Raw genomic sequence first — 24,088 nt, forward strand, 5'->3', positions numbered from 1 at the left:
GCAGGCGGCGGAGCGCGGGGGTGAGTCATGCCGCCGACCCGGCGAGCAGCCCGGCTGGCGGAACGAGCCCGGCTTTAGAGCCGCAATAAATGAGGCCCGGGGAGGGCGGCCGGGTTTACACGGCCTCGAGGGCCCGCGGCCTCCCCCGCCGAGCAAGACATTCCTTTCCGCTGAACTGGGCGCCTGGGCCCGCGCCGCCGCCGCGCCCTGCACGCATCGCCCTCGGCGGCCCGGCCCCGGGGGCGGGGAGCGGCGCCCGGCGGGACGAGGAGGCAGCGGGGAGCTGGGCCTGGGGTGGCCCCGTTATTACCCCTTACGCTCGCTGTTCCCCGGGAGCTCACTGAATCCCCAGCTGCCGGGGAGGGAAGGGATCGGTCTGCCCGTTTAATGGGTGGGGGACCTGAGTCCGGGGAGGGTCATCACTGCGGCGGCGGGTCGCTCTGCTGCCTGGCCGGGGTGTCCGAAACCCCCGCCTCCCTCCGGCCACCCCATTCCTTTGCCCGAGTCCTGAGATTCTCCCTTCGCCCCTCTCCCCCGGTTGTGACTTGGAGGCTGGTGACAGCCCTGGGAGCCGAGGGCGAGGCGCTCGGTAGGGGCACCTTACCCTCAGGGTGAATTTGACCGCGCACTTTTCCAGGGACCTAGAAAGCAAAAAGCAAGCCTGAAGCATCTGACCTCACAGGATCAGACGCCCCCAGCCCCAGAGCCAGACAGGGGAGGGAGGGGTCTGGAATTACTGGTTTACCAGGACTGGTTGGGGCGAGGTTTCCAGACCCCTTGAGGTCTCAAGGGGTCCGAGTGTACCCCCAGGAGGCTGCTAACAGAGACGCAGGGTCCAAGCATGCCTTCACCTGAACTGCAGTTTCTGGTCGAGCCATAGTTGTTGTTTGAGTATCAGAGTTGCCTTTCGTGGCTCCCAGTGTTTCTCCTACCCCAGGCAGCCCTGCCTGCTCCCAACCAGCTAATGACCTGCACCTCCTGGGCTCCGGAATATCACAGGCCTGGCCTCGGCTTCTGCCTCTGTAGCCTCAACGGCCGCCTTCACCACTCTGCTTCTGCTCGTCTGTGAGATGGGTTAGTAACAGTGCCAGCCTCGCCTGGGCTATGGCACTGATGCGGTGCCAGTCTTGACTTAGCACGGAGTCTGGCACTCAGTGAGCGCTCAGTACAGGGTCACTGTTGTTGGAACCGGTTGACTGTTATTACAATTATTTTTGAAGGACTCACCAAGGCCTAGCGAAGTCCCCCTCCCATTCCCCCCAAGCAGAGCCGTGAGAAGCTGAGCCGGGAGCAGCCTGGCTCCTCCCAGTCCCCCACTGAGCTGAGTGTCGAAATCCTCCCAGAGAAGCTGCTGGGCAGAAATTTCCAGTCTCCCTGGCAAAGCCCGGAAGAGTTTGGGTGCGGCTCAGAGACGCAGTTGGGCAGGCTCTGCGGGGGCCAGGGCTGGGGAAGAGCCCCCAGATGTTCTGCAAAGGGGCTCTGACCCTGATCCTGAGCAGTACCCAGCTTCCAGCTCCAGCCCCAGGGCTGCCGCAGCCCAGGCAAGAGCTCATTGTCCCGTGCTGGTCAATGAGGTCTGGGCGGGAAGGATGCTGGTCATACCCCTCCTTTGGCAAGCCCCTGTACCCCAGGTGTGTGAGTGAGCCCCTGGAAGACAGGATAACAGGGTCCATGTGAGCATCCCACAAGTGGGGAGTCTTTGCTTTAGTGACTTCCCGATTGTGGGGGCCATCAGGCCACCAAGAGGCCCTCTTTGCTGATTCCTTGGCCCCCCAGGAGGACCAGAGGCCCCTGATCTGGGTGGTGGGTCTCACTGAGGCTGTGGAGAAGGGGCCCAGAAAACCCACCAGGGACCTGGCAGACAGGCTGACCCTTACTTTGCTCACAGGGCTGTATGACCGGGGGTCACAACTCAGCCTCTCTCTACCCTGTTCTCCCCTTATCTACTAAACAGACAGTGATCTGTGAGTCTCACTCATTAGAAGGCAGTCAGGTGCCCTGGAGTGGGCGGAGACAGGGGTCGAGTCCCAGCACTGCCCTCCACCTGACCGTCGACCTTGGGCAAGTCTGAATGAGACAGAATAGGACTGCACAACTCCCGTGAGTAGAACATGTCAGCAGCTCTCTGCTTCAGCCCAGTGCTGGGTGTTTTACACACACTGTCATCTCACTGTTACTCGTGGAGGGAGGTGTTAGTATTGACTTTATTTTCCAGATGAAGTAACAGAGGCTCAGAGAGGTCGACTGAATTTCTCAAGGACACACAGCTAGGAAATGAGAGAGTCAGGATTCAAACCCGGATCTGCTGTCTTGGAGACTGAATCCCTAAAGAAAAACCAAATTGAACACTTAAAAATAAATTTTTTTTTCAAGCACCCACTATGTGTAAGACATCGAGGGACGTGGCAACAAAAGGAAGAAAGTGCGGAGAAGCCCATAGTCGAGTGAGAACGCATGACTCTGATGACTCTCTCGTGAAAACTAGATTTGAAAAGCACCACCATGAAGACCCCTGGGACTGTGGGGCACCAGGAGAGAGGTGAGGGGCAAGAAGGGCAGGAGCTGAGAGAGGGGGCAGATGCCTGACAACAAGGAAGTCTGGTCTGGAGCAATGTAGAGTTTTGGCAGAGGCCCCTGGAGGCTGGCATAGCAAGGGCAAAGGCATGGCAGCTTGAGGGGAGAAGGTAGTGTTGCTGAAAGCCTTGGAAGAGCTGCCTTTGCTATATACACGTGGGAGTCTCTGCAGGTCTTTGAGTGGAGGTGGGTACTATCCCATAGGAGTTGGAAAAAGGCAGTTCTCTAGGCAGGGAAATGTCCTGGAAACCTACACCCAGAAGACCAGAAGGACAGCTCAGGATGCACTGTGGCAACTTTTATAGCGTTTCCTTCAATTTTTATTTTTATTTTTTTGCCTTGTCTGGGTATAACTACTCCAAAAAAAAAAAAAGAAGCAAACTTTCAAAGGAGAGAGGAGAGCTGGGAGGCAGAGATGTGGGAGGCTGCAGCAGGACTGAGCCAGGACTGGTGGACCCAGGCCACCTCTCTTGACTCCCGGCTTTCCGGCAGTTTGAGTGATGGGTGATCTGGCAGCATCTTCTCAGAGACAGGTGGGGCCGGGGCCGTGGGACCTGGAGACCCTCCTCTCACCTGGAGCCTGAGCCTCGCCTGACACAGCTTCAGCCTGTTCCTGCTCGCCCCAGACTGTCCATCCCAAACTCCTCCCCCTTGTGGGACACAGGCTGAGCCTTAAATCCCCTTCTGGGCTAAATGGGGACAGTTATCCCAGGGGCCTCCCTCTGTCCTTGAGGACAGACTGTCCCCTGTAGGAGCACCGGGCACTGTGCTGGGTGTTTTAGGGACAAGTGTCTCTTAATCTGAATAGAATCCAGCAGAAAAAGGAGAAAAAAGTGTTACTCTTCCCAATGGACAGATGCGGAAAAGGGGCTCTGTGTCTTGCCCAAGCTTCACAGTGCAGGGGGAGTGGGATTCTCACCTAGGGTGGGCTCACCCGAGAGTCCTGACCACTAGGCTGTCCTGCCTTGGGCTCTTCAGGAGAACGTCCACCCGTCCTGTCTCCCCAGATCTCTTGCCTTTGGCCTGCTCTGGTTTCTAGAAGAGGGGCTACAGTCACCGCCCCCCCACCGGCCCTGCCGCGCCCCGAGCCATTCTCTGCCTGGGATGCCTTTCCTCCTTCTCCTCCCAGCCATTTACCAGGCGAACTCCTACTTCACTGGTGGAGCCCAGCCAAACCCTGACTTCCTTCCAAGAGAGTCCCAAACTGTACCTCCTGTCCCCTGATCTGTGTTCCCACAGAGCTCCCCAAGAAGGGGGAAAAAAACTCAGGGGACGCGGCTGGGACATGAGTTCCAACCCAGCCCTGCCTGGGCAAAGGGGAGGGGACAGTCAGCTTGTTCTGGGTGCTCAGAAGGGCAGGACTGGGGCAGGGTGGACGTGAGAAGGAGGAAGTCCTTGGCTCACCCAGGAAAAGACGGATGGGCCACCCCTGTGACTAGTTGGCTTAGAGGCCAGGAGAAGGACAAGTTCCAGAAGGAGAGGGAAGCAGAGATCCAGACTGCCTAGCAGTGTCTGGCCGGCTGTCCACTAGCCCAAGACGATAGCCAGGCCCTCCCAGTGTGTGTGCAACTGGGCCTCTGTGGCAAGGCTGGGGTTGGGGGGTTATGTTCCGTGCACAGGGGCCCTAGAGGCCTACACCCAGTGAGCATGCGCACAGAGAGACAAAAGCCTCCCCTGAGAGCCCAGAGACCCCCACCCCGGGGTGGAGACAGCCAGCACTGCGAGCAGAGTGGTGTGGTTTTTCCTAAACTCAAGAGAATCCCCAGTGCCGAGAACGGTAACTGGCACACAATGGCCGCTTGCACGTTGGTTGGGTGGATGACTGAGTGACTGCCTGATCCCAGGCCCAGGGAGGAGGACCAGGAGCCTGAAGTCTGTCTGCCTGCTCCATTGTGAGGCAAGACTGCTTGGGTTCTGTGAGCCTGGGAGAGGGGGGTCTGCAGGCAGGCTTCAAGGGGCCAAGAGGCAAGGGATGGGGACTGGGAGCACCACTGTGGAGCCTCTCTGTCTCTGGTGAAGCACCCTCTGATCCCTGGGTATTCACAGCATACCCCCAGAATCCCCAGCGGGGACCCCCACACACAATTCCACAGTGGGCATTAAAGCTGGGTCTGTGGACTCAAACATCTCACTAGCTAGACCAGTGCCTCAGTGTTCTGGTGTGCTAAGGGGCCTGATGGAGCCCCCAAGGCACCAGTTTGCCGGGCCACCCACTTCCGGGGGTGACTTTGCACCAGCCCCAGCCTCTCCCCAGGCCTCAGTTTCCCCACTTATATAGTCAGATCCTGTGACCCCCTCTCCCTGCCCCAGGCCAGACCTGGCACACAGCAGATTCCCCCCTGTGACTGGCAAACAGCCCCTGGGACTGCCCAGGGATCCACGGACCAGCATGCACACACGCGTGCACACGCGTGCACACGCAGAGGCGTGCACACGCAGAGGCATGCACACAGGGTTAGGCATGTGCACGCAGGCCCATGCTCCCACAGGCATGCACGTTCACACAAGCAGACACACACTCACACCTTGCAAGCACACCCCACCCTCACACTCAGTCCCTCGCCGTGTCCCGACCCTTCCCTCCCGACCCTCACCCTTGCCCAGGGCACTCACACCCACTCACACTCACGCTCCCTCACACACACCCCACAACGGCTGGGCACCGACAGTTGGCGCGGGCGGGGCTGGGAGCGGGAGGGAAAAAACCCGCGACTCTGCCGGGGAAGAGGGGTGCGGGGGGTGCGCGGGCGAGGGAAATGACAGCCCGCGGTCCCCCTGAGTCCCGGCTCATGAATATTAATATGGCGGTAATTAAAATGCAGGGACGCGGCAGGATGGATGCGGTGCCTCCGGAGCGCTGGGGAGCGCGGCGTCTTCGCAGGCGGGGTGGAACCCGCTCTCGCGGGCGATCAGGCTCCGGGGCCGGGAGGGTGGTGGGGAGCTGGGGGCCGGGGCCGGGGTCTGGGATCTTTTTCGGCGCGGCCGAGCGTGGCGGCCCCGCGTTCCCACCCGCGCCCTGCCCCAGGCCGGGCCGCCCGCCAGGCCGCCGTTTCCCGGAGCCGGCCCCCTCCCGCCCTCGCGGCCCGGTGATGTCATCGGCACAAAACTTTCCGCTTCCCGGCCGTCTCGGGGCCCTGAGTCATCGCCGCCCCCGGCCCGGCCCGCGCCGTCTGTTTGTGCAGTGCTGAGCCCCGCGGGGCCCCGGCCTGACTTCAGGCTGACACGGTCCGGAACCGCGTGGGGCCCCTGAACCCCACGCTGCGGGCAGCAGGGGTGGGGGGCGGCGCTCCTGGGGGCTGTGGAGTCGGCTGTGGCGCCGGTAGGGCACACTCTGGGGTTCCAGTCTCAAATTGCCTTGACCTTGGGCAAGTCCTTTAGGCTTTCTGAACTCACGTGTCCTCACCTGCCACTTAGCAGGTGCTCCACGAATCTTCCCAGACTCAGTAAGTGCGTTGTACTGCTGGGTGACCCCAGGCCCAGAGATGGGAAGGGACTCGTCCAAAGTCACACAGCACATGGGCAGCAGAGCTGGGTTTCTGGGCCCGAGTCCTTTCTGCCTTGCCACACGCTCTTAACGACTTGGGTTGAAGACCCATTGAGGTATCTGCTGATCGGGCAGACCTAACAAGGTGGGTGGAGGGGCGTGTTCTGGAGCAGGCCCACGGTGGGGGGCGGGGGGGTGAGTCCAGGCCAGTTTTCTCATCTCTAAAAGCAGGGCTGAAAATCAAGTCAGAAATAAGAAAAGGCTCCAATAAGAAAAGACCATGCAGTGTGAAGGCTACGGGGTAGCTGTTAGCACCGTATCCAGTGAGTGGGCCGATTTGGAGTCTGATGACCTGGGTTCAACTCGCTGGCTCTCAGCCCCCTGTCCTCCACACCTTGCTCTGCGCCCTCAAGTCAGGTACTGACAGCTGAACCCTGTGCCAGAGCTGCCTGCCACCTTCCACCTCCCCAGCCTCCTGGGTGCTGGGAATGCTTGTTAGCAAATGCCTACCCCATCAGAGATGTATGGAGACTGACTGTACCCAAAACATGGCCACTCTTAGGCTCTTCCTTGGGTCTTTGGCCTATAACCTCAGGGCCCAGTGGATAGATGGAAACGAAGACCCTTCTGGCTGCTGCTCTCTGGGGCTGAGCAGGGATTAGGTCTGGGATCCCGGACCACACAGCTTCTCGGATGGGTGGTTGTGGCTCAGGCTGTTCCCCACATGCACCCCCAGGGCCACCCAGCGTCTCTCCTGGGTCCAGGCCTGCCCCTCCCGTGGGCCCGTGTGTGTCCGTGTGGCTGAGCCCTCCTGACCCACACCCTGCTCCTGCCCACACCTCCCCACTCCTGCCCACACCTCCCCACTCCTGCCCACACACTCCCCCTCAAGCATCAGAGAAAGATTCACCCCGCATCCCTGCCTCTCCCTACCCGCCCCCCCACCCAGCTTCACTAAGACTCTTTCAAGTGCTCCAGAGCTAGGGGGGCCTCTTCTTGCCTAAAGGCCTTTGTACGTGCTCTTCCCTTCCTCTGTTAGGAACACCCCCTCTCTCCTCTCCCCTGTTTCTGGTTAACATCTCCACCGTCTCTCCTTAGCTCTTCCCCTGGGGAGTGTCCTAGTTACAACCGCCCCATAACACACACACACACACATTACACAGACCACACCGCACACAGGCGCAGGCACACTCCATTACACAGATCACAGACACAAAGGCTTACACATACACACACACACACTTGCACATTTACACACTCTACATGCCGTAGACTGCAGACACACACCCGCACACATCACATGGACCATTCAGTGTGCACACCTTACATGCCCTGACCACACAACAAACGCACACACATTCACACACATACCTTACACAGTGGTGCCCCTCCCGTGGGCTCCTACAGCCTCTAGTCTTGCCTCCTCCCCATGGTATTTACCCTCCCCAACTCCAGTGAGGACAGGGACCCATCCCCCTTCTCTTCCATTCCAGCACAATCCAGACCTTGCACCAATTCTTGCTCAACCTTGATCTCTTCCCATGGGCAACATTTGTTTTTTGGCTAAGCCATGCGGCTTGTGGGATCTTAGTTCCCTAACCAAGGATTGAACTTGCGCCTCTGCATTGGAAGTGTGGAGTCTTAAGCACTGGACCACGAGGGAAGCTCCCCCCATGGCAAACACTGTCCCAGTCCCACTCCGTCAAGGTCCTCTCAAATGAATACCCGCCCCTGTTTGTGCCAGGAGCTGTCCACACTCCCACTAGAGCCACTCCAGGCCTCGCCTTCTCACCCGCAGGTCACAGGCACCTGGGCTTTGAACAGCCACACTCCCAGGTGCGGCTGTCCCAACCCCTCCCACCCCCATCAACCCTCCAGGGCCTCAGGAGTATTTGGTGGCTTGAACGGCACCAGAACCTTGAGGTCACTTCTTTCGGGAGTCTCAGCTTTCTCATCTGTAAAATGACACTGGAAGTGTCTTGCAGAAACTCAGATGTGTCCCAGTGGATGTCATTTCAGGGCTGCCAGGTTCCTGCTGGGCTGCGTTTGGGAATGAACTGAGCTTTGGTTGGTGCAACTCATCTTTGAGGTGAGCCCGCTCCCCAACTGAGTGTCCTGGTCATGCCCTTCCTGCAAACTGAGACCCTAGTGCACTTTGCGCTAAGCCCTGGAGTGGGGTTGGCTTGGGGTTCCTGACAAGTAGCAGGCATTGTCTGTTTGTGGGGGCTGCCTTGCAAGGAGGAAGACTTGTGACCTCCACGGAGGCGGGGAGGGAGATGGAAGGGGGGACAGGGAAACCGGGCTGGAGCCTCAGATCCCCTCCTGCCATCCAGCAGAGTGCCACTGTGGTTGCCTGGCCCTGATGAGAGAAACTTCTAGAGAAGGAATGGTTTTGGCGAGTGACCAGAATCAGGAGAATGAGGGGAGACAGGCAGGTATGGATAAAGACCTGAGGAACCTGCTTTCAAGGTAGATGCATTTATGGGAGATGGGGAAGATGAACCTCACAGTGTCCACCCTCCCCGTCACTGCCCCTTGGGTGTTAGGGCCCCTTCCCTGGCCCAGCAAGGCCCAGCAGGAGCCCAGCAGCTCACCTGAGCTCAGACTCAGGGTGGCACACAACACTCCTTATTCAGAGAGGGAGAAACAGAGGCCAGGGCCAAGAGGGGACTGGCCAGGCCACATGGAAGGGGGCGTGGATCTGCTGCCTGCTGCTCTCAGAGTTTTCCTTCACGGGGGAGTTGCTGACACCTCTGTGTGCCGGGCATGGAATTACATGCTGGGCACATGGTAAAGAAAGAATTCACTGCCGCCCTGGTGGAGCTTAGAGTCTAAGGAGTGAGTAAATGAGGCAGCACAAGAAAAGCAGGAAAGGATGGAGGCTGGGATGGTGAAGACAGGGCACTCACACTTTTATAAACACTCCCTTATGTGGACCTGGGTTTGTGCCCCAGAGTTTCTTCCAGAACCTTCACTCATTCTGTCTAGTTAGTTCAGTCGCTCAGTCGTGTCCGACTCTTTGCAACCCCATGGTCTGCAGCACGCCAGGCCTCCCTGTCCATCACCAACTCCCAGGGCTTACTCAAACTCATGTCCATTGAGTCAGTGATGCCATCCAGCCATCTCATCCTCTGTCGTCCCCTTCTCCTCCTGCCTTCAATCTTTCCCAGCATCAGGGTCTTTGCCAATGAGTCAGTTCTTCGCACCAGGTGGCCTAGGTATTGGAGTTTCAGCTTCAACGTCAGTCCTTCCAATGAATATTCAGGACTAATTTCCTTTAGGATGGACTGGTTGGATCTCCTTGCAGTCCAAGGGACTCTCAAGAGTCTTCTCCACCACTACAGTTCAAATGCATCAGTTCTTCGGTGCTCAGCTTTCTTTATAGTCCAACTCTCACATTCATACGTGACTACTGGAAAAACCATAGCTTTGACTAGACATACCTTCATTCTGTCTAGGAACATGCTTTGAACACCTTCGCCTGAGGCAGAGTGATTAAGAACAAAATCCAGACTCTTTCTCCTGGCTGTGTGACTCTGGGCAAGTCCCTGTCCCTCTCAAACTCTTCATGTCGTGTCCTTCTCTGGAAAAATGGGTGCATATCCCTCAGAACTCTTGTGACAAAACCCTCAGATGTGGTGAAGTGTCTCCTCTGGCATGGGGACTCGAGCTGGACTCTATTCCAAATGGCCTCTGGACGTGACTGCTCAAGCCCCCTGGACCACTGGCCTCCCATTTCTGCCTGAACCCCAGTCCCTAGCAGCTCAGCTTTGGGAGGGTATGAGCGGTCCCTGCGAGGGGAGGCCCAGCACCAGCTGGCTGTGATGACAAGATGATTGGTACACATCTGGGCACTCTGGGCTCCTGCCTGTCTGAGGTGGAATGTTTCAAATTTAGATGAGTTCTAGAACCACGGGGTCAAGTGGGTTGGGTGAGCCATGGGCCCTGCCTCCTGTGACTTACTGATTAAAAAAAGATCAGCCACAGCTTCTAAGTACTGACCACCCCCATCCACCTTGCCTAACTCACACCCAACTATTTGCAATCCATTCAAGTCCTTGGGCACCAACTGCAGGACCTCCACAGAGAGTCTTGAGGAGGCGGGGCTGCGACCTGAGGAGGCGGGGCCAAGAGCAGGTGCTCACCTAAGGGCAGAACACCAGGGGGATGTCCCAGGAAGTATCGTGAGACCCTAGGATGTCAGGCTGGAAGAGATCCCGGGGATCACCACTTTGGCGACCCTACATTGCCTATGCAGGAAAACTTCAGCTCAAAGAAGTGGAGACACTGGTCCAGGGGCACACAGCAAGGTCCTGGCCCACCTGGGACTAGGTGGAAGGAGGGAGGCGGTTGAGCTTTGGAACTCAGCTGCCCGGGTTCAGTCTGGGTCTGTTGCCTGCTGGTCGCCTGCTGATTGTCTGTTGCTCGCTGAGTCTGTTGTGAGCCTGTCTCTGAACCCTCTGTGCTCAGTCTACTCATTCTGTAGAATGGGAAGAATAATAGTTCCTATTTCAAAAGTGAGGACTTCCCTGGTGGTCCAAGTGGTTGGGACTCAATGCTGCCAATGCAGGGGGCACCGGTTCAATCCCTGATCCAGGAACTAAGATCTCACATGCCACAGTGTGGCCAACCCCCCTCCCCTCCAAAACGAACAAAACAAAAAGCAAAAATGGTTTTGAGAAATAAACATATTCTATGAGGTGAAGGCAGGAGGAGAAGGGGATGACAGAGGATGAAATGGTTGGATGGCCTCACCGACTCGATGGACATGAGTTTGAGCAAGCTCCGGGAGTTGGTGATGGACAGGGAAGCCTGGCGTGCTGCGATTCATGGGGTCGAAAGAGTCGGACACGACTGAGCGACTGAACTGAACTAATGCAGGTATATGAGACCTGGTACATGGCATGCATTGATACCATTCTCAGTCTCCTGATTTCTAGTTCAGGGCAGGCTCATCTGGGCCAACTGCTCTGCCAACACTCAGATGGAGAAGTGAGCAAGACAGACCAAGTCTGCCTTCCTGGTGCCTACAGTCCAGATGGGAAACACCTGAAACAGTAACTCCAGAGCAAATCAGCCCATCACATTGAAGTCTCTCTGGTTCAGGGATTCAGGGAGGGTCCCCTGGAGAGGGGCCACTTAAGCTGAGACTGGCAAAATGAAGAGCAGAAAGCATGGTTCCAGGCAGAGGGAATTACATGAGTGAAGACCCAGGGGGCAGAAAGGACATAAAACTGTCCAGATTGGAGGGAAGGTCCAAAGAACTGGAGCTTAGAACCAAAGGTGATGAGAGCAAGAGAAGCTGAGGGGAGGCAGACATCCGGAGCCTGGAAACACTGCGTCACGAAACCAGAGAGCCAGTGATGGGTAGAGAGGGAAAGAAGTGGTCTCTCAGGCCAGCATATTAGAAAGATCTATCTGGGGGACATCAGTTCAGTTCAGTTGCTCAGTCGTGTCCGACTCTGCCACACCATGGACTGCACCATGCCAGGCCTCCCTATCCATCGCCAACTCCCAGGGGACATAGGGGGCAGATTGATGGGGAGGCTGTCAGAGAGTGGGAGCTGGGGGCCAAGCATGGATTGGGGCAGGGGCAGTGGGTACAGGGTGAAGGGAGATGACTTCTTTAAGTGGAAAGCTCCTTGGATCTTGGGCTGGGAGTTGTGGAGGTAGAGGAGGAGGAGTCGGCATGGCACATGGGAACCAAACAGGGTCAGGGTGCATGGAGGGAAGTGATGGTCAGAAGTGAATTCCAAAAGAGGGGAAGGGCTGCCTTCAGTTTGGGCCACCCCAGCTGTAGCAGCATCCAAGAACCACAGCAGTGTCCTCAGACCCGAATCCCAGTTTAGAGAGTGGCACTCTGGCCCTTTTCTGATTGTGCCTTTTCTCACAGGCCAAGAAATTTGTGATCTGGGCACCTGGGACCATGAAATTCCCTGTTCAGTGGCCCCCAGCTCATGTCCTGGGTCCATCCTCCTGGGGGTGGTCTGAGCTGCCAGTTTGGGCACCTCTAATCCCGAGGGGTGACCAAGAGGTGGCTGTTTACAGGGAGTGTGGGCAGAGTTCAGTCATGCAAGCTGGAGCATCAGCACCCAAGCACACCCTTCCCTCACCCCCAGAAAAGAACAAAACCTGAGGCAGAAAGAAAAGAGTGGGTTGAGTGGAAACTGGAGGCCAGGGCCACCCCTCCCCATGCTGCCACTTCCAGCGTGGACCCCAGGAGCCTGTGATTTCTAAATACAAACCCAGCCTTCCAGGTGTGTTTGTCCTTAGGAAGGTGTATTTGTCAAGGAAGGAGGACAGAACATATTTTATTTAGCAGTTTGTTAGCTTGATTTATAACTTGTAAATACTCAGACACCAGGTATGTGGGCTTCTGCTTGTACTGCTGCCTCCAGTGCTGCCCAGAGAGAAGCCGCCTCCCAGGTTCCACTTCAGCAACGGGTGGCCGAACCTGGACCAGGAGGTTGACCCCAGGAGACCCTCCAGGCTTCAGAGCTTTCTGACCCCACTTCTTGCCCACCCGCTCCGTGCATCCATCCATCCATCCATCCTCTGCCTTTAGCCCAAGGTCCTCCTGCCTACCCCTTTGAATGTTCACCTCCAGCCCCTCCTGCTCCAGGAAGCCTTCCCTCCCCCGAGGCCCTGGCTCTCCAGCTTGTCACTGGTATTATCTGGTCACAGTGGCTGCTGGTGGTCTGACTAGCTGGGGATGTGGCTCCTTTGGGACCAGGAGCTCCTAGAAGCAGCACCTCCCAGAAGAAGCAGGGTTTTGCCAGTTGGGTAGGAATGCAGACTCAGGATGCACACAGGCTTGGGGTCAAATCCCAGCTCTGTGACTTTCCTGCTGTGTGACCTTGGGAGGCGCTTCGGGGCTCTGAGCCGGTTTCCTCTTCTGAAAACCCGTAATCATAACTGCACCTCTTGCAGTGAGGAGGCAATGTGGAACGCGGAGCCCACGTGTGCCCGGCACTTGGCAAGTACTGGGGAAGGGATTAGGAAGGGCAGGAGTTACATCACTCATTTCTTTTTACAGCTGAGAAAACAAGCGGAGGAGGCTCAGGGAGGTAAGGCCGGTTGCCCAAGGTCACACAGCCCAGTAGGAGGAGGATGGGGCCCCAGCGAGGCTGGCTGACTTGTGCTCTAATCACTGAGCCCTCTGGCCGCAGGCCCGCCCGCCCAAGTACCTTTCCCTGTCTCCGTGGCCCGTGGACCCCGAAGGCTGCGTGGGGCCACGGGGACAAGTGGCAAGGCCGAGGCTGAGCCCACTGGGCCGGAAGGGTTAACGCGCTCCGCCGCAATGGGCCGGCCTCCGGGGGAACCAGCCAATGGGCACGCGCCGCGATGAGGTAATGCCGGGGACCCGCGCGCGAGTGGGCGGAGCCCGTGGGGGTCCTGCCGGGCTCGAGTTCCTCGCCTCCCCACCTACTCCTCACCTTTGACCTTGATGTTCCCCACTCCCCACCCCGCAGCCTTACAGCCGCAGAAACCTCTGTGCTGGAGCCGAGTCTCAGGCGGCCCCGCGACCCTTAAGGTCTGCGGCATATGAACCTGAAGAGAGGTCCTGCCTCCTTTGAGCCTCAGTTTCCCCTTTTGCAAGAAGATCGCTGAAGACGCGACTAGCTGGTGAACGTTCTTGGATCCCAGAACGGTTTTCAGCCCCTCCCCGCCCTTGGCCCACCGTGTAGCGGCCACGACCCTGGCCCTGCCTAGGCAGTGTACGGCACACTGGGGCAAGGAATCCGCCCGGCCAAGTGGAAGGAGCCTCGCCAGCCCGTCACCCCCTCCGTGCGGGCCCCAGAGCATCGTCCCCTCCCTATCCCTGGGGTGTCTGCGATGTCTCTTCGCTGCCCCCAAGTCCCAAGTTAGCTGCAAAAGCAGGTGGACGGGCTAGTCTGGTGGTCACAGGTCAAAGTTCATTGAACCACCAAAATTAATTGAGTATCTACTACGTGCAGCTCAGAGCTCGGCGGGCTTCGGGGGCTGTCTGCGACCCGGGCACCCCTTTCTCGCTGGCCTGCTGGGGGCCCAGCGAGAGGGTTCTGGGCACGAAGCGGTTAAAGCCTTTCTAGCCGAGAAGCTGGCTCTGCTGCTGAGGCCCAGGGTTATTAGTCAGCTCGCAGGGAGGAGGGGGGGGGCGGGCGGTGGGAGAGAGGAGGGGCTCGAGCTGAGAACCGCAGAAAGCAATTCTCAGGGGCTCCCAAGTGTGGGGAGGGCGGCACAGCAGGAGCTGCTGCTTCCCAGAAAGTTGATTATTTTTAACCCAGGAAGAAGAAAGGAAAGAGGCGAGGGAGAAGGACTCAGAGAAAAGAGGAGAGGATGGCAGAGGAGAGGAGAGGATGGCAGAGGAGAGGAGAGGATGGCAGAGGAGAGGAGAGGATGGGGAAGGGGGGAGGGGAAGGAAAGGGAAGCTGAGCAGGAGAGAGGGGCCAGGGAAGGCAAAGCTGGGAGGGAACCGGCAGAGGGGGGCGGTCAGGGAGGGACTGCAGCCAGAGGCGGGGCCAGTGGGAATGGGGGAAGCCAGCCGGGGTCTCTGGGAGGGGACTGGATGTGGAGGGGGCACGTCACCCCCCTCCTGAACCCCTCTGGTTCCTCTCCCAGGCCCGGGCTGGGGGCAGGGGTGCTTCTATGGGACCCACCCCAGGCCACCCAGCCTGGGCAGAAAGCAGCGCCCTCTTGGGTATCCCCAACCCAGGGCTGTGTGGGGCACAGAGGCTAGGAGAATAGGGGGCACCAGGCAGCCACAGCCCTGCCCTAGGGTGCTATCCGGCCCACAGCAGCCCCATGACTTGCCCTTGTTTCGATGGTGATCACTGGGGAGGGGACAAGGAAGACCACCCTGAAAACCCCATATAGCTCTGCAAAGGAAGGGTTCAGCTTAGGGTGGAGCCAAGCTGAACACCAAACCCAGAGGGGGCCTACGAGGAGGGTGCTGAGGACACAGTGACAAACAAGACAGACACAGCCGGCCCACATGGGGCTCACGGTCCTGCAGGGGAGGCGGAGGCTGCACAGACCATTATGAATAATGCATTAAATAATGGCAAGGGGGTGGCAGGCTGGCAGGGGACTGTGAGGGGCACTGGAAGGGCTGGTCCCAAGAGGCTGATCTCTGCAGGGGTCATGGGAGGGATCCTCAAGGAGGAAGGAGGGGTGCCTGAAGACTGGAGGGGCTTAACTAAGGGCAGAGTTACTGGTGGAGGGAGCAGGGATGGCGTGCTTGTGGATCCCAGAGGCACAAGGGCTTAAGAGAGCATCAGGGTGGCCCACCATAGCCCTTGTCCTAGAGACGGCCCGAAGCTTCAGAAGTTTTACAGAGCAGAGAGGGGAGACCAGGGCTTTCCAGGTGGTACAGTATAAAGAATCTGTTTGCCGATGCAGCGGACATAAAAGACGTAGGTTCTATTCCTGGGTTGGGAAGATCCCCTGGAGAAGGAAATGGCAAACCCACTCCAGTATTCTTGCCTGGAAAATCCCATGGTCAGAGAAGCCTGGCGGGCTACAGTCCGTGGGGTCACAAAGAGTCAGACGCTACTAAGGATTGAGCATGTACACACACACTGAGAGGAGACCAGATCCGCAAAATTCACCTGGGCTGCCGGGGACAAAAGTGGGTACCGGAGAGGTCCCAGGATCCCAGGAGAGTGATGGCAGCCTGGCCCAGGGAAGTGGCCTCTGAGATGGAGGGAAGGCTGGCCTTGGACATGACTGGGAGGTCCAGAGCACAGGAGCTGGTGTGTCATGGTGTGGGGGGAAAGGAGGCCGAGGAGGGAAGTGCCAGAACACTTCCAGGCTCTGGCTCCTGCAAGGAGGGTGGCTGGGGCTGTCCCCTAAGACAGGGCAGCCAAGGGAGCAGGTTCATGGGAGGTCAGGTGTTTGTGTTGGGCCAGGGTGGGGACAGGCTGCAGGAACAGCCTGAGCAAAGGCGCAGAGAGGAGAAGGGCAAAGGAAACCACACAAGGACCGTGGAATGTGCTGGAATCTTCCAGAAAGTGGGACTGTGGCTGGTCTTGGTGCCCTTGACTGCAGGCAAAGAGGTCTGAAACCAAGTTGTAGTCAGCGGGGAGCATAAGAAGGCAAGTTCCAATGCTGGACATGGGGAGGGCACCCAGCAGTGACCAACAGGGGCAGGGACTGAGCCTATGACAGCAGGTGTCTACACCCCAGCACTGGAGGTGGGGATGTGAATGCTGGGGCATGTCATGAGCACACCTCTGGGACAGCCTATAGGGTGGGTGAGTAAGAGTAACTGTGCGTGTGTCCCTTGCACTGAGTGTCCTAACCTTCACTCAAGGCAGGCCCTGGGGGACACCTCCAAATCCTCCAGGACCAGAGTGTGTCTGACCAGGCCAGACCAGCTCAAGGAGGATGATGGATGGAGGAGGACCTCAGCCACCAGTCACAGCCCTGGAAGTCTTGGACACACACACACACATACCCACACATGAAACCGCTGTGGAACCTGGAAGCAGCATCTGGCCCCCTCCCCAAGGGAGCTGGGGCAGGTAGTGCTGGGATATTGGGTTATTGACTGGGGCGGGGGCCATGTCTGTATGCTTTCAACTACTTCAGGGGCCCGAGGAAGCCTTGCAGCAGCGACCCAGGGTCACCCACGCCCTCTACCCACCTTGGGTCCCAGTTGATCTTCTCCCAGGGTGCGAGGGCAGATCTGCTTAGCCTGGGGCTGCCCTTAATACAGGGGTCCAGTGGCTCAGCTGAGGCCTGATTCCAGATAGTGGCTGGTGCTGTGGCTTGACCACCTGCAGCTCTGACCTCACCTTGAGACTCTTGGACCACATGGATTTGTGGCTTTCCCATCAGTCCTGCTACCTACCGTTAGCACACAACCCCCCAGGGTGGGTGCACATCATAAAGTCAAGGTGAAGCTGAAGGAACAAACTTGAATCCAGACTCGTTGCCCGGCTGGCTGTGAGCACTGGCCTCTTGTGCCTCAGTTTCTTCATCTGAAAAATGGGCCTAATAATGGCAGAGGCAGAGAAATGGTGAAGGTAAGGCCCTTAGCAAGGAAAGGGGCTTGTCCCAGGTCACCTGCGGCCCTGAAGCTCCCCCATCAGTATGGGTTGCAGGCCTTCAAGGTGGAGGAGAATTGGGCTTACCGCCATGTCCCACCACGGGTTGGGTGGTGGTATTGTTCCTATCTGCAGGTGAGAAGAGAAAGGCTCAGAGAAATTGGTAACTGGCCCTACAGGACAGGAAGGGTGCAAATTCTCAGGCCTGCTCTCTCCCTGGGATTTGGGATTCCATTCCCACAGCCCTCGCCCTCCTCCAGATAGAAAAACTAAAGTGCAAAATGCATTTCCCCTGCAGGACATCCTCCTCCCTCTCCCCAAAACCACACAGTGACCCTGGCCTGGCCCTCTGCGCCCAGGAGGAGCAGGGTCCCCATCAGGCATCTCGGAGCTGGCTTTCACATCGATGGAGCACAAAGGGGGCTAGCCCGGCAGAGAAAGAGCCCGACAGGCCAGGAGCCGGCTCCACGGGCGCTTTTCTCCCCGCTTTCTTCCTCTCTGGGCTCTTTGTTAAGCTCCCTTTCAGCTGAGCCGGCAGAGCCTGGGTGTTCCGAGCTGACAATAATTGCTGCGTCTAGACAGTGTCTGGTATGAGGCCTCCCTCTCCCGCGCCTCCCCAAGGCTCCCTTTCCCAGCGCTGCCGGCCCTGCCCCATGCCCTGCGGTTCCCACACCCCTTCCCTTCTTTCTGGCTGCCCAGGGTCCCCGTTCTGCCTTCCTCCTGCTCAGACCCTACACTTCTCTCTCCTTCTCCCCCTTCCATCTTCAGACACACTCACCCTATTGGGTCCCCAGGCCTGAAATCCAGGGAACAAAAGTGGATTTGCATTTGGCTCCAGTTGGCAGGCCTTGGAGAAGGCCGAGTCCAGCCAACCCTCCTGACTGTGGACTTGCCCAGGATCCCAGGCGGTCCACCTTGCTGAATTCTGGGCTAACCTGGAAAGCTCTGGGATTCACCCTGCTCCCTCCCTCATCTTTCCACCCATGCTTGGATGGGAACCCAGAGGAATCACCAGAGGTCCAAGGAAGAACCTTCTGGCAGCTCTCACCATCAGTGAGGGATAGACTGCTTTCAGGAAATGCAGGGAGTGGGAAGTGGATTTTCACAAGTTCTAAGATTTGTCCCTGCCCCCGCTCCGATCAGTCATTCTGGAAGGTTTTCCAGAATCTGAAGTCTCCTCACTTCTCAATTCTAGGATCAGAATTGAGACCCTAGTGGTGATTCTGAGACAGTAATAATAATAGTCGGCCCTCTCCCTGCACCAGGGGCCTCCCGGGTGGCTCAGTGGTTAAGAATCCACCTGCCAAGCAGGAGATACGGGTTCAATCCCTGGGTCAGGAAGATCCCCTGGTGGAGCAACTCACTCCAGTATTCTTGCCTGGAAAATTCCACGGACAGAGGAGCCTGGTAGGCTACAGTCCATGGGGTCACAAAGAGTTGGACACGACTGGAGAATTGAGCATACCCTCCCTGAGACAAGCATCATACAGGGTCTGTATGATTTCTGCATATTCATTTATTTCATTTTCTCAACAGCCCTATGAGAGAGAGTGAAAACAAGACTGTACTTTGTCCCATTTTACAGATGAGGAAACTGAGGTCCAGAGAGGTTAAGTCACTTGCCCAAAGTAACAAAGCCAAGGAAGTGGAGGAGCCTGGATTTGAAGCCTCAGAGGATGGCTCCAGAGCCCCAACAATGAATAGCAATAGGAGTATTAAATGCTTACTGAGTACCTGAGGCTGCATTTAACATTTTACTTGTGCTGTGTCCTTTATCCTCACAATAGTGAGTATAGGCTCCAGGGTTATGCCCATTATACGCATTAAAGGAGAATAGCCCAGGGCTGCTGGGTGTGGCCAGATGGTGACCTAACTCTGTTAGAAAGGCCCAGTAATCCCTGAGCTGCACGTGAAAAGCTTGGCCTGGAGCAGGAGCTCAATAAGTGTTGCTATTTCATTTCCCACTTCTTCCTTCTGGGTTTTCATGAGCCCCAGCTAGGCTGGAGAAGACAGTGTGGGACTCTGTCCTCATGATACCATGGCCTAGAAGAGGGACCTGGCAAACCCGTCACTTTCAGTGTGGAGGGGAAATTATGATGACGTGAGTGAGGCAAGACCTCTGGGAGACAAGAGGAGGGACCCTGAATCCAAGAAGGCTTCCTGGAGGAGGTTGAATCAACACTGTCTAGGAGAATGAGTAAGAGTTGGGCAGGTTAAGTGACTTCCCTGGTGATCCAGTGGCTGAGACTGTGCTCCCAATGCAGGGGGCCCAGGTTCGGTCCTTGGTCAGGGAACTAGATCCCACATGCTGCAACCAAGATCCGGAGAAGCCAAATAAATAAATAAATAGTTGGTCAGGTTAAGGGGGAGGGAAAGTGCTCCTGGCAGAGGGACCCACACGTAAGAAGGTCTCGAAGTCCAGGGTTATCTCAGAGAACCCGAGATCTCTAAACAGCTTTGTTGGACTGAACAGATGCAAGGAAGTCAAGGAAGGAGCCAGGTGAGCCATAAGGCTGCAGCTGCGATTAGGAAGGGCCTCAACAGCCAGGCCACTGCGCCCTGGGACAGAACCCAAGGCTGGGAGGCCAGTTAGGAGACTTCAGGAGTCTGGGCAAGCAGGGCAGGGATAATCAGAAAGATGTGGAATGGGCAGCCTGAGTAAATGAGACAGAGGCCTACAGAGTTTTAGAAAGATGGCCTCCTGTGATATCGGGGACTGGCCTGTGAGTTCGCCTTCAATGCCGTTCCAGACAAAGACGCAGCAAAGATGAAGGCGTGGAGGTGGGGGGCGGGGGGGGGGGCCGGGTGTGTGTCTGGGAGGGAGACAGTGGGGCCAGGTACTGAGCAGCCTTCATGATCAAGGTTTGGAGGATTAACTGGGAAGATTCATCTAGAACCTTGGCAGGACGGATTAAAGGGGCAAGCCTGGAGGCAGGGAGGCTGGGGAAGAGGCCAGGAGGAGGCCGCTGCTGAGTGGATTTTCCTTCCCAGCAGGTCGGTCCTCATCTTCAGCTGCTCTTCCCTTCTGCAGAGTCATTTTGATTTTGCACCGACTCCTTCCTCACAGGTGTTCACACCTTCCACCCCAGCTAGAGATGAAAGGAGGACACTCACCATTCAGTACTCACCCAGGCCATCCATCGACAGAAACGTCAGATAGCGCATCCACGCCTGATCACCTCTCTCGGCTGCTGGGGGAGCCCACACAAGCAGGCGCATCGATGAGCTCCCGGCCTGCCAACTCTGGGCCTGCCTCAGACTGATGCAGCTGGGTGGTGGCTTCTCTGGACTTCGCTTGAAAGGCGTAGCCTGGACCTTGCCGGGAGCCATGGGTGCAGAGCACGCACCTCTGGCCTCTATCTTGAAACACTGGACTGTGGATCTGATGCTGGGAGTTCAGACTGGAAAAGGAGAAACATAGGAACCAGCAGGCGATATAAGGCCAGCGGGGATGGTCTGGGAGCAGTAACGGCGAAGATCACGGAGGCCCACCGTCCTGCACTCCAAATCCCTGGCTACATAGGTTCAGAACTCAGAATTTCCCCAGTTGTAGGAGGAAAGGATTACACGTAGACCACATATCTCCTAACACCCCCAGTGAAGTGTGGGGCAGCCCCTGTAATCAGACGTGTTACCAGGCCTGCGGCAAAGCCTACGAACAAAGACACAAATCCTCTCTGAAGCTCAGTTTTCTCGTCTCTAACGTGGAGCAATGGCTGTACCAGGCTCACAGGGTTGCCCTGAGAATTTGATGCTTCCCGTGATACCGGCCAGCCCGCAGGAGACACAGGTTCTTGGCCTGCCCCGAGCCCTCTGGGGCACGTGCTGCTCCTTTCCGGAATATTCATCCCTAGATGTCTCAGGAGATAGCTCTCTCACTTCCTTCAGGACCCGCCCCAGCAGGACTTGCCCTGTCTATCCCCGTCTCCTCCCGCCCCTGTTCTCCTTTGTCTTCCTTCCCAACCTCTATCATTTGAAGTATCACTTAAATCAATTACTCCCTTGTTAATTGCCTGCCCTCCTGCAGTAGATTCCAAGCTCCGTGTAGTCAGGACTCTGTGCTGTCGCCCACTTTGCCCCAGAACTTAGGAAAGAGCTGGCACAGACGGGCGCTCTGACTTCTGTTGAATGGGCGACAGTCTGTTAAATGTGCCTTGTGCATCGAAAAGGCTCAGTGAGGCCCAGCCCTGCACCATCAGCCTTGTTATTATTGATGCTGCTGTTATTATTTACTTTTTAGTTGCCCCAGGGCATGTGGCATCTTCCTGGACCAGGGATCAAACCCATCTCCTCTGCATTGGCAGGTGGATTCTTAACCACTCCACCACCAGGGAAGTCCCACTATTATGAATATTATTATTAGTATCATTACTCTGTTCCTGAGCTGATCCCAGTCCTTGGTTCTCCAGCCTCTGAAATGAGCATCCTGGGGACTGAGGCATCAGCCACCAGAAACAGAACAGGTTCTTGCTGGAGAGACAAAGGAGGCTGCCCGCCGCCCTGGGGGAGCCTGCGCCCCTCACTGGAGAGAGAGGCCTGGGAGAAGCTTGGAGAAGGCACACAGCCCCATTGAACAGGGCTGCCAGAAGGCCATACATAATTCATTGCCAAATGGGGCGGCGGGCGGCTGTGCGCTGGGGGCTCACTCCGCGCCTGGCACTTTGCTGACTGCTCCTCACACGTTGCCTCGTTGCATCTTCTTGGATTTGTGGGGTGCGAACCTTCCCCCGCCTCTCCCTTTTCCCCGGGGGGGAGCCTGAGGTTTAGAGGATGGGGCCACCGTGCAAGTCACCAGCTTCTCAGTGGCCAAGCGGGATCCACAGTCCCTGCCTCTCTCTGGAGGAAAGAGACAGCACTGGGGACCGAGTGGGGACTGAGACCTACCCGAGACGGGGCAGCAGAGGACGGGCCGGGTCACAGCAGGGCCAAAGGAAAAGGGCAGGGGACCCGCAGCCCACCTCCTCCTCCTCTCCTGGAGGACAAGCTCCCTGCTGTGGCCGCCAAGAGTGCTGGCTCTGGAGTTTCAAGGGCTCAGTTTGCTCAGCTGCAAAGTGGGAGGAACAGAACCCATCCCCTGGGGCTCCGAGGTCCTGTAGACAGGATGCTGGCTCAGAAAGGGGCATCCGCCCAGGAGGAAAGCCAGTCCCCAAAAAGGTTACATCCTCTGTGATTCCCTTCAGATAGCATATTTGAAGTCATACAATGATATGATGGAGGACAGACTAGGGACACACTGGATGGAGGTAGAGTCGGGGTGTGCTTTTGAAAGAGCCCCAGGAGGGATCCTTGTGCTGATGGAAATGTCCTGCATCCTCCCTGTGACGGAGGATCTACAATTTCATCCTGTGATGAAATTGTATAGAACTAGACACACAAAAGCGTGTAAGGGAAACTGGGGAATCGGAGTAAGACTGGGGGCCATGTCGACGTCTACATCCCAGCCCTGATACTGTCCCTGTTGTTCCGCTCGATGCTTCCACTGGGGGAAGCTGGGTGAAGGGCACAGGGGGTCTCTCTGTACTACTTCCTACAACTGCACGTCCATCTACAACCATCTCAGTGGAGACGTCAATTTTTAAAAATGTCATCTGGAGAATTCCCTGGGGGTCCAGCGGTTAGGCCCTCACGGCTGAGGGCCCGGGTGTGATCCCTGGTCAGGGAACTAGGATCCCTCGTGTGGCACAGCCCCCCCAAAACAAAACAATGTCATCTGCCTCTGCCCCAGAAAGGATTGCATGAACCACCGCAATTCGTCCTTTCCTCAGCTCTGAATTGTCCTTTCTGCCTCACTCTGAGGGTCCCCAGTCTTTATTCCAGAATGTTCCTGTTGTCTCTCACTTTTGCCTAGACAGGACTTCAGTACTACCCCGTGGGAATCTAGACAGACCCTAGAGGAGGACAAGGAAGGCCTTTGTCATCTGTCTCCTGTCTGCATCCAGCTGGGAATCACAGCCACGCCAAGGCTCCCAGTCAGGATTATGAAAACCGTGAGCCCACCAGCCTTGGTCTTCCTCTCCAAGAGAGTGTGGGCCAGTGGAGAGCATGCTGAGTGTCCGGCCCTACGGCTTCCAGACCCAGCCAATCTTCTGCCGCACAGTGTGACTCCAGACAATCCCTGTCCTCTTTTTGGTTCCTAGTTTCCTCATCTGAAGCACAAACGAACTGGACTGGATTATCCTTAGGGTTCTTCCAGGTCCGTGGAGAGGTGAGCCTGGCCCCTATGCTGCTACTCAGGGGACTCTCCTTGACATTTGTGTGATTGGTTGAGAAGAGCAGGGCCCAGGCCTGCCTCGGGCCCTCCCTGCCTTTTAGCATCAGTGCAGTGAGAGGTCATTAAGTCACTCAAAAAACGTGCATTGAGCACTCACCAACTGCCAAACACTGGGGAATAAAAGGTAGGGGGTGGAAGGGCAATGCTGTCCCTGCCTTTGCGGAACCTGCATTCTAGGAGGGAAGAAAGCCACAAAGAAAGACAAAATAGCAACTGAGATCATGCAAAGAAGGAAAGCAGCAGCTGCATTGGCATGTTTCAGGGCCATGGTGAGGGCTTCCCTGGGAAGTGACCATTGAGCCACTGAGCTGAGATCTGAGCAAGGAGTCAACTCTAAGCAAAGAAGGGGGAAGATGGCCAAGGGTAGAGACTCCTCCACAACAGCAGCGGCAAGAGCTGGGGGCCCGTGCAGAGCAGTGGTCTGGAGTGACAGATCGTGTTCCAGGAAAGATCAACAGCTTCAGTGGGTGACACAGGAGAGCCGAGATGAGGGGAGCCAGGCTGAGGAGCCTCGTCCCCATCCCAGACAGAAGGGATCCTGTGAGCTGCATTACGCAAGGGATTTGTGTTTTGGATTTGGAATTTTTGTGTTGGATTTGTGTTTTGAAAATCTCCTCCTGGTTACCAAGAGGAGAGGAGACCTCATGGGTCCTCCTTGTTGCCTTATATTTTTACCATAGTGTTATTGAGGCATGTCCAAGCATTAAATGAAGCATAAGGTCCTTATAG

The 24,088-nt window shown here is 56.9% G+C and overlaps 1 long non-coding RNA gene across 1 annotated transcript; it reads left to right on the top strand.

Annotated features, from left to right (window-relative positions):
* Positions 1 to 1,555: 1,555 nt before the first annotated feature.
* Positions 1,556 to 24,087, top strand: LOC101904916 (uncharacterized). The gene is made up of 4 exons (XR_009496563.1): positions 1,556 to 1,631; positions 2,374 to 13,407; positions 13,531 to 18,579; positions 20,083 to 24,087. It is a non-coding gene; the product is annotated as an uncharacterized lncRNA (long non-coding RNA).
* The last annotated feature ends 1 nt before the right edge of the window (position 24,088 follows it).

Source organism: Bos taurus, chromosome 11 (genome assembly GCF_002263795.3).
Source record: "Bos taurus isolate L1 Dominette 01449 registration number 42190680 breed Hereford chromosome 11, ARS-UCD2.0, whole genome shotgun sequence".
Taxonomy (NCBI): Eukaryota; Metazoa; Chordata; class Mammalia; order Artiodactyla; family Bovidae; genus Bos; species Bos taurus.